Raw genomic sequence first — 8,894 nt, 5'->3', positions numbered from 1 at the left:
TCATGGCTTGGCTGTTCCACTGAGCAGCCCTCACCCAGGAACCAGTCAGAAGTCCATCCAGAGTTGCTTCATTAGAACAGAAGACACTCCTACCACCCAGGAAATTACAAAAGTTTCAGGAGCTCAGTTTCAGGAACCAGGGTCAAAGTCCAAATATTATAAAAAAAAGATATTTTTAGTGTTCTTATCACTTGGGAAATTCCAAGAGTTTTAAGAGCCCTGTGCCAGTAACAGGGATGAGGACCAAGTATATATTTCTTCTTATAAATCACAATATCACAGTCTTCAAGGAGAGTCGCAGTGGTTTTCTGCTTCAACAGTGCTTGGATGGAACCCGGTGCTCAAGCCATCCACCCATCCCCACCAGCCGCCCAGATCCAACCTTTTGCCGCCTCACAGCGCCCTTGGACAGCCCAAGGCCCCCGCCACCGCTCAAGTGCTGCAGCCGCCTAACCTTAGCCACCACCATGACCACAACCAGGTCCACCTCGAAGGTATGCCAGAACTACCACCAGGACTCAGAGGCCACCATCAACCGCCAGATCAACCTGGAGCTCTACACTTCCATCTACCTGTCCATGTCTTACTATTTTGACTGAGATGATGTGCCTTTGAGGAACTTGGCCAAATATTTTCTTCACCAATCTCATGAGGAGACGGAACCTGCTAAAAAACTGATGAAGCTGCAGAACCAATGAATCTACCAACTTAACCCCCATCCCCTTTTTTCCTTCAGTTTTAGAAACTGAGGCTGGTAAATGTAGGTGGGCTTTGAACTATTTCTAGAGCTGCATTTCTGGTTTCACAAAGATTTATAAGATAACAATTGTTTTCAGTTCTAGGTGACATAGGTCTATCTACCAGTCCAACTACATAATTCCTGATTTGACTCTTTCCCTCTGGGTACATAGTTTTATTATAGCTTGGAGAGGAGGCCTTTATTTTAGACTGGAGAGGACACCAAGAAACCAGATGGTGATGACTGGGAGAATGGGCTGACTGCAATGGAGTGTGCATTACACTTATCAGAGAAAGTTAAGGTCTCCCATAAATGGTAGTTTCTCAGTAGTTTCACTTGACCAACTGTGTGACCTTTTCAAATATATGCAAACAATACCCCTTTCAAAGAACTCTTAGAAATTTTTGACTATAGGGCTCTCCCTTCCCCCACCTTGCTCAGTGCTATGAAGCATTTCCTTCCCTGCTAACCACAGGCAACTGGGGAGGGGGAGGAGGGGGAACTTAGGTATAAAATAGATGCTGTAATTTTATATGTTAAGGAACTAGGGTATGGTAGTAACTTGCCTACAGTTAGTAAACACTCCCCGTTTCCTTCCTGCCACACTGTTCTTGCAAACAACAAAGTAATATTAAAATTCTATTTCAGTGATTATATTTTCCACAAGTGTAAAAGTCCTGAGGCAAAACAAATCATACATTTTCTCAGTTGTTGCTCTTGTTCCTCTAGAATGCCCCTTCTCACCCCGTCTACCCAGATCTTACTGCCTTCTTCAGCATCAAGTAAATATTTACTGACAACAAACAGTTTATGTTTACACAAGGCACAAGATATTGTGCTGAGCAAGGCAGCATCCTGGAAAGGAGTCACACAAGTTAGTGCCCTTCCACAACGCCAGGTTTATTAGGGGCAACCTCCCCAATCAGCCAATAGAGTCACACGCAGGTTACACCAAGAGAGGGGGAGCTTATGTGACTGAAGCTAGCCTCCAGCAGAAGTCCCGGTCACTGACCGTGTCCACAGGTGAAGAGGCGGGCCTCAGCCTCAAGCCAGGCAGCTGCAGCGGTGGCACACGTCCGTGGAGTGGAAGTCCGGCAGGGCTCCGAGAGGGGCCCTCGAGCACTGGGTTTTCAGAGCCCACAAGGGTGGAGGTCCCACTCACATTGGTGTCCTGATGGAGTCTTTATCCAAGTGTTCAGACTTGTGGTTTGAAGCATTCCAGGGCCCTCATAAGGGGTCCTGTTCACCCCATTACCTCAATATTAGCATAGCACTTGACAAAACTGTCATGAATGACAGTGACTTCATATTGGATTGTCAAAGGTGTCCAGAATCTCCGCTCTGCTCTTGCTCTATACAGCTATGGACCTTGATCTCCAGAACATTGCAAGTTAGGTGTGTGGATAAAACATTTATAGATAAAAAATGTAACTATGGTAAATGACTAAATAGTGGGTGTTAACTGAATGGTTTGGACAAAAAAATAAAGAGTTTTTAAAAATCTAGGAATAATTATGGAAGAAGCCTCACATAGAAGGAAGAATTTGAATTGGGCATTTTTGAATGAGCAAGATCTAGATAGGGGGAATTAGAGGGGGGAAAAGAAGAGCAAAGTATTAAGTAGGCATGCTTACGGCATGGTCTAGAAACAGTGACTAGGCTAATTTGGTGGGAGCTGAGGTTTTTGAAGAAAAGTGATCACTTGGAAAAAAGATAGGTTATACGTGAAAATAGTCATTTCAACCAGATTTGGGGAGAGGGTAATTCGTTAAGTAAGATGAGGCATTATTGTGTAGGCAAAGGAAGCCATGTAAGGATTTTTTTTTTTTTTTTTTGGTGGAAAGGAGTATAATTAGAACTATGTTTTACTACATTGACAATTACATGAGGATTCAGAGACACTGTATATCAGGGAGAGGGAAATAAAATGAAGAAAAAAATATGCCTCTTTCAAAAGAGAGTAAAAGAGAAATGGGGCACTATTACTACAAAGAGTGAAATCTGAAAGTCAAGAAAAATGAGTTGAGTTTTGTACATGTTGAGTTCCATGAAGTCTCTCAATTATTCCAATCTGTTTTGACCACCTAAAACAAGGTGATGTAACAAGAATTTATTATCCTCACAGGTCTGTGGGCTGCTTGGATGGCTCCTCTTGCCAGTTTTGCTGGGCCCACTTACATAGCTGCATGTTATTGGCTAGGCTGGAATGCTGGCTGTCAGTGAGGGGACACAGGTCTCTTCTGCATGGCCTGCCATCCTATGGTATGATAAATTGGCTCTAATGTGGTAGTCTCAGGCAACATTCCAACAGGGCAAAAGCTATCTGCTAGGAAATTGTTTTGCCTTGTTTTCAAAGTTTTAAAAGTACATCTACGATCAGGACCCATTGTCATGACCTCATTATTTCTTTTCTTGCAAAGTGACCTTAATGCCTAAAATGACATCGAATTTAAATGTTTATATATATTTAGGACCTTGAAAGGTGGGGTTCCTTTAAAGTGTTGCATACATACAAAAATGAAGACTTGTGAAAAATAAGCAAGGATTAGCAGAGTGATTACACCTTAATCAATGACCTCAATTAGTATAGGCTTAGAGTAACAACATGTGAGGATTTAATAAATAAGATATATGGAAAAAACAGCTGATGGATGGCATCTGGGACTTTCTTGGAAAATTTTGTTTGAGGTCAAATAGAATAAATAGATTAGACATTGAAGCCAATTATAGGATACAGTACAAACCTCGGTTCTCGAACATCTCCCATCTCAAACAATTCAGTTCTTGACCAAGTTTTCCATGGAAAAAATGTCTCAGTTGTTGAACAGATTTTCGGTTCTGGACCTGACAATCCTTTCATGCATGACAAAAAGCGTCTTTCAGGCCACAAAATAAAGGAGAGAATGTGAATCAGTTTACACTAAACCTCTATTGTTAACATCCCAGGAAATTGTGCTGTGAATATTTGTGTGTGTGTGTTTTTGTTTTTTGGGGTTTTTTGCTTTTGTTGCTGGTGAAATAGACTACTAGCACAATTTTAAAACATAAAGAGGCCATCAAGAGTGCTAATGTTGCTAAGGGTGTGAAAAACAATGATCACAGGGAATTGAAGAGGTAGAAAAGCTGTTGTTGATTTCGATAAACATAAAGCAGCTTAACCAGTGACAGCATTTCAGAGGCAGTGATATGTGAAAAAGGGAAGATGCCGCATTCTGACTTCCTGAAAGACACCCCTGTAACGAGTGCTGAAAGTGATTAGTTTAAGGCTAGTGGGGGTGGTTGGATAAATTTAAGAAAACAAGTGTTCCTGTTTATAGATTAAACAGTACATTAGACATGTACGGTATATAAGAAAGGTTAAAACGGAATCATTTGGGGATCTGAAATTGTAGTAGGCAGTTAGACGTGAGCAGAGCAAGAATGATGGGCTAGGTACAGAAGGTCACCAGGGTGGAAAGCCCAGGGTGCCTAGCAAAGGATAATTATAGGGTTGGACCTTGTCCCCAGGGTCACCTTTCCTCCCCCTAGCATGTGGGTTGGTCGTGCAGTTTGGACCCCCTGACCTTTCCTCCCTAGAGAGGACATCTAGGCCTCAGCTGTTTTTTCAGCTCCAGGCTGAGAAAAGCAGCCAAACCAGACAAGCAACACCAAGGCTGACCTCAGGACCAGCTGCGTTGAATAATGACCCCTCCCCCCGGTGCTCACCAACCAGTCAGTGGAGACCACACCCTGAAAGGACACACCTGGAAAGCTGCTGAATATTCTATTGAGATCTTCCCCTAGGACCTCCCCTAAAATCTCCACTCTTAAAACCCGTAGGATGGAGGACCCAGCATGCTCTTCCTCCTGGGAGCATGCCCGTGCCTTCCCCCTCCCCCTTCCTCCTCCCGTCTCTTTCCCCCCAGGTGTGTCACCTTTACCTTCCTCACTCCCAAGCTCCAAGGGCCCTTCCTTTGCCCCTATAACTAGTTTCCTGAGCCCACTTCTTCTACAAGTTACTACTACTTCTGTGATTTTATAAACGTTCTCTTATAGTTTGGGTCTGCTTTCTAGCCCAAACTCAAGTACCAGGTCCGATCTGACCCCACTAGTCTAACATCTGGTGCCATTCTCGCCACCCACAACAGAACAAATTAATTCAATTTACATTATTTCTAATAAAAAAAAAATTCCATTTTCAAACACATAGCTTCTTGAACAGCCTTCCAGAACAAATTAAGTTCAAGAACGGAGGTTCCACTGTACTTTTATTTAGATGTCTTATTATGTGACAAGGTAACATTTAATAGTTATTTTTAAATATTTCTTGTAGAAATCGTAATTGACTGAATCAAAGGCCATTTCACCTCTCTTCTTATCTTGCCAGAGTGTAATGTATCCACAGAGAAGAACACATGGATGGCCTTCCTTGTCACGCGGTGATGGTGACTGGAATTACAGAAACAGTGTCCAGTAGAAAATAGGTGCCTCACTTCTTAGGGGCTATAAAATTTTTTATCATTCTCTATTAAGTGGTTACAAAGGTCACAATGTTTTTGCTTAAAATACCTGGTTCTCTGCATAAGAAAATGGAAACTTAGGAAAAACTTTGTATTTCTAATCTTCTAAATAATGCACAAATTCCAAAACATGAATGGCCAATTTACCCACTCTGTAAAATCTAGAACCTGCCCCGTCAGCTGAGGAAGAGCTTGTCTAGAACTTTTCCTCATCTTTCATTGAGCTCTTATCAGATTCCTCACTTAGGGTATTCCAAATTCTCTTCCCACTCCCAATTCTATCCTACCATCATCCATCCTTTTTTTCCTGGAAAGGGCAAAACCAATACCTATATTCCAGATATCTGATAGGTGGCACCAGGATCTATCACATCACCAAAAAATGGATATTTTTTTTATTAAACATTAAATTTTGAGATGAAATTTGTAGATTCACATGCAGCTGTAAGAACTAATATAGAGAGAAATCCTGTACACCCTTTACTCAGTTTCCCCCAGTGGTAGCATCTTACAGAGTTCTGACAGAATAACACAACTGATATTCATTGTTAGCTCTCCAGAAAAATGCTTTGCTGCTGTTTATGGATTAGCTAAGTCACCTGAACTCATGGGCCTGCAGGGGTAGCCTGCACAGGCTAATTGTGTAACCAACAGAAGTTAAGAGTCATGCTGGAAAAATTGGATCAGTCATATTAATCACACTGAATGAAAGTGTGATTAGTTGCTGAGAGCAGCTCCTGGCTGATGACCAGAGCGTACACAAGACTTTAGTCCTTCAACTGCAAGGAGCTGAATTCTACCAACTACACCCATGAGCTTGGAAGTTAATTTTTTTCCCAGAGCCTACATACAAAAACTTAGTCCAGCTGACACTTTGATCTCGGCCTTTTGGCACTGTAAACAGAGAACCCAGCTTCATCTTACCAGACTTTTGAACAACTGGCGAAGCAGAGGATGGGAGAGAAACTCCAGTGACTCTGTAATGACCTCTCACAATTCTGACATGACTTCTCCCTTTGAAAATCTACCTACTAAAATTTCATTATGAAATTAGAGCCTAACAAAGATTTACAACAACAGGGAAATAGGAATAAATAAAGTGTCATGTTGCCCTGACTCACCTTGGAGTCATATTTAACGGTAGCAAGCCCAGCACAGCCAAATCAATTCACCATTGTGATGAATAAGAACTTCTGGTAGCCAGCATATATATCATGTCTAAGTATGTATCTTATATGTAAAAAACTTAGAAGCCCCTGTTAAATCTCAAACTTTCTCTGTTTCACCGTGTCTTGATCAGCTGCTTCATTTGTTTCTCTGAGGAAAGCAGGTTTCTCACTGTTGTCAAGGTAACCATCCCCTGTTATCTGTGTTCCTGGGTCATTTAGGAAAGAGCCCACTCTATACCTTTTTATTTTTGCCAGGAGACAAATTCAGTTGCATTTTAAACTTAATAGCCACTGCATGTGATTTTAGTATAAACACATAATCTCAGTCCTGTGTGACTGAGATGTCACATTCACTCAACAAGTATCATCTGAGCCGCAGCTGTGCATCTTTAAGTTAGGCTCTGGGGATACAAAGAAACAGCACAATCCCTGTCAGAGGGGCTTACAGTCTAGAAGCAGAGGTGGGCTTCTAACCAGGAAAAGCAATGCAGCAAGGCAAGTTCTATGAGCGAGGCAAGGACAGGGAATTGGGGGAGGAACGGCTAACTCAGTTTGGGCGGGACCAAAAAAAGGCTTCCCTGAGGAAGCGTTTCCTATTGCTGCTGCAACAAATTGCCACAAACTTAGCTGCTTGAAACAACACACATTTGTACAGCACGGTGACTATAGTTAATGATACTGTATTGTATACTTGAAAGTTGTTAAGAGAGTAGATCTTAAACATTCTCATCACCAGAAAAAGAATTGTAACTATGTGTGGTGATGGATGTTAACTAGACTTATCGTGATAGGCGATCCTTTCACAATATATACAAATATCAAATCATTATGTTGTACACCTGAAACTAATATAATGTTATATGTCAATTATATCTCAGTTAAAAACAATAACACAGATTTATTATCTTGCAGTTCTGGATACTGGAGGTCCAAAATTAAGGTGTCAGCAGGGCTATAACTCTTTTGGATGCTCTAGGGGAGAATCTGTTCCTTGCCCTTTCCTACTTCTATGGGCCATTTACATTCCTTGGCTCATGGCCCCCTTCCAGCAATGGCATCACTTTGACCTCTACTTCCATGTCACATCTTCTCTCTCACTCTAACCCTACCCTAACCCACCCATATAATTCAGGATAAATTCATCCATTTCATTCATCCAGGACAAATTCATCCAGAATAAGTCATCTCAAAATTCTAAACCTAATCACATCTGCAAAATATCTTTTACTAGGTAAAGTAACAAGTTCCAGGGATTATCATGTAGATGTTTTGGAGAGGTTATTATTCAGCCTACCAGAAAACGTCACCTCAGAAGGAGATTGGAGACTTTCGGGCAGTGCAAACATGGAAAAGCCTAAGAGACCTAGAGGAAGGGAGTTGTGAAACTTCATAGCTCAGTGTCATGGCTATAAAATAATATATAAATAACATAATATAATAGTATTTACTCCATCTCCTTAAATAATATGAGGTAATACATGTAAAGTCCTAAGAACAGTGTGTTCATTCTGTACTTATAAATAATGTTAGCCATGGTGCTGATGAGTAAAGGAGGGGGAAATTCAGGAGAGAGGCTAAAATAATAAGCCTCTTTGGATCTAGGTGAATTAACCTGAGAGGAATCCGTGGAAGAATTAAGCAGAAATGTGGCATGATTATATGTGTATTTTAGTTGACTGATCTTGCTGATTGAAAACAAATTGTGGGAGATAAAACTAGAGGTAGTAAGTAGGGCTGGGACAAGGTTGAAGTGAATGAAGCACTTGGCTTGTACGCACAATTTAATTTTTTTTTTTTTAATGCTCACTCAAGGATATTTTTTCCGTTGCTTTTCAGGCAGCAGAAGGGGGAGAGAGAGAGAGAAACATTGATGTGAGACACATCGATTGGTTGCCTCCCACACTCGCCCCAGCCAAGGCCAGGTGGGGGCTGGGGATCAAGCCTGCAACCGAGGTATGTGCCCTTGGCTGGATCGAATCCGGGACCCTTCAGTCCCCAGTCGACACTCTAACCAGCCAGGGCTGCATGCACAATTTAAGGAGGCACCAAAAGACTCAGCAAATAAGATAGATTATACTTCACTATGATATCTTTAAAAAATCAAAATTAATGCAAAAAATTCATGAGCAACTATGAAATTTTTAAATAAAGGCAGTGTTATTAGGGAGATCGTTGAAAGGGTGTTATAATCACCTAGGTGAGAGATGATGAGAGCCTGAAGCAAAGGCGTAGCACTGGATATAAAGACAATTTGAATGGATTAAGGAAAACTATGAATGCAGTTGTGTGAAAGGGTTGGTGGTATCTTTTTCTAAGAGAGTACCCTCAAGGGAAGGCAAAAGTTTAGATAGGGGAGATTTTAGGATGCGTCAAGGAGGAAATTCAGTTCTGTTTTGGACATATTGCACCAAGAATCCTGTGAAACATTCAATTCCCGTAGGCAATTGAAATTTATGAATATAATGCAGTAAAAATTGTTACCCCAGT

The 8,894-nt window shown here is 41.3% G+C and overlaps 1 pseudogene; it reads left to right on the top strand.

Annotated features, from left to right (window-relative positions):
- Positions 1 to 236: 236 nt before the first annotated feature.
- Positions 237 to 1,577, top strand: LOC148093892 (ferritin heavy chain pseudogene; annotated as a pseudogene).
- The last annotated feature ends 7,317 nt before the right edge of the window (positions 1,578 to 8,894 follow it).

Source organism: Miniopterus natalensis, chromosome 2 (assembly GCF_054644295.1).
Source record: "Miniopterus natalensis isolate mMinNat1 chromosome 2, mMinNat1.hap1, whole genome shotgun sequence".
Classification (NCBI taxonomy): Eukaryota; Metazoa; Chordata; class Mammalia; order Chiroptera; family Miniopteridae; genus Miniopterus; species Miniopterus natalensis.
The sequence above is the reverse complement of the archived record's forward strand: the minus strand, read 5'-3'. Positions and strand labels throughout refer to the sequence as shown.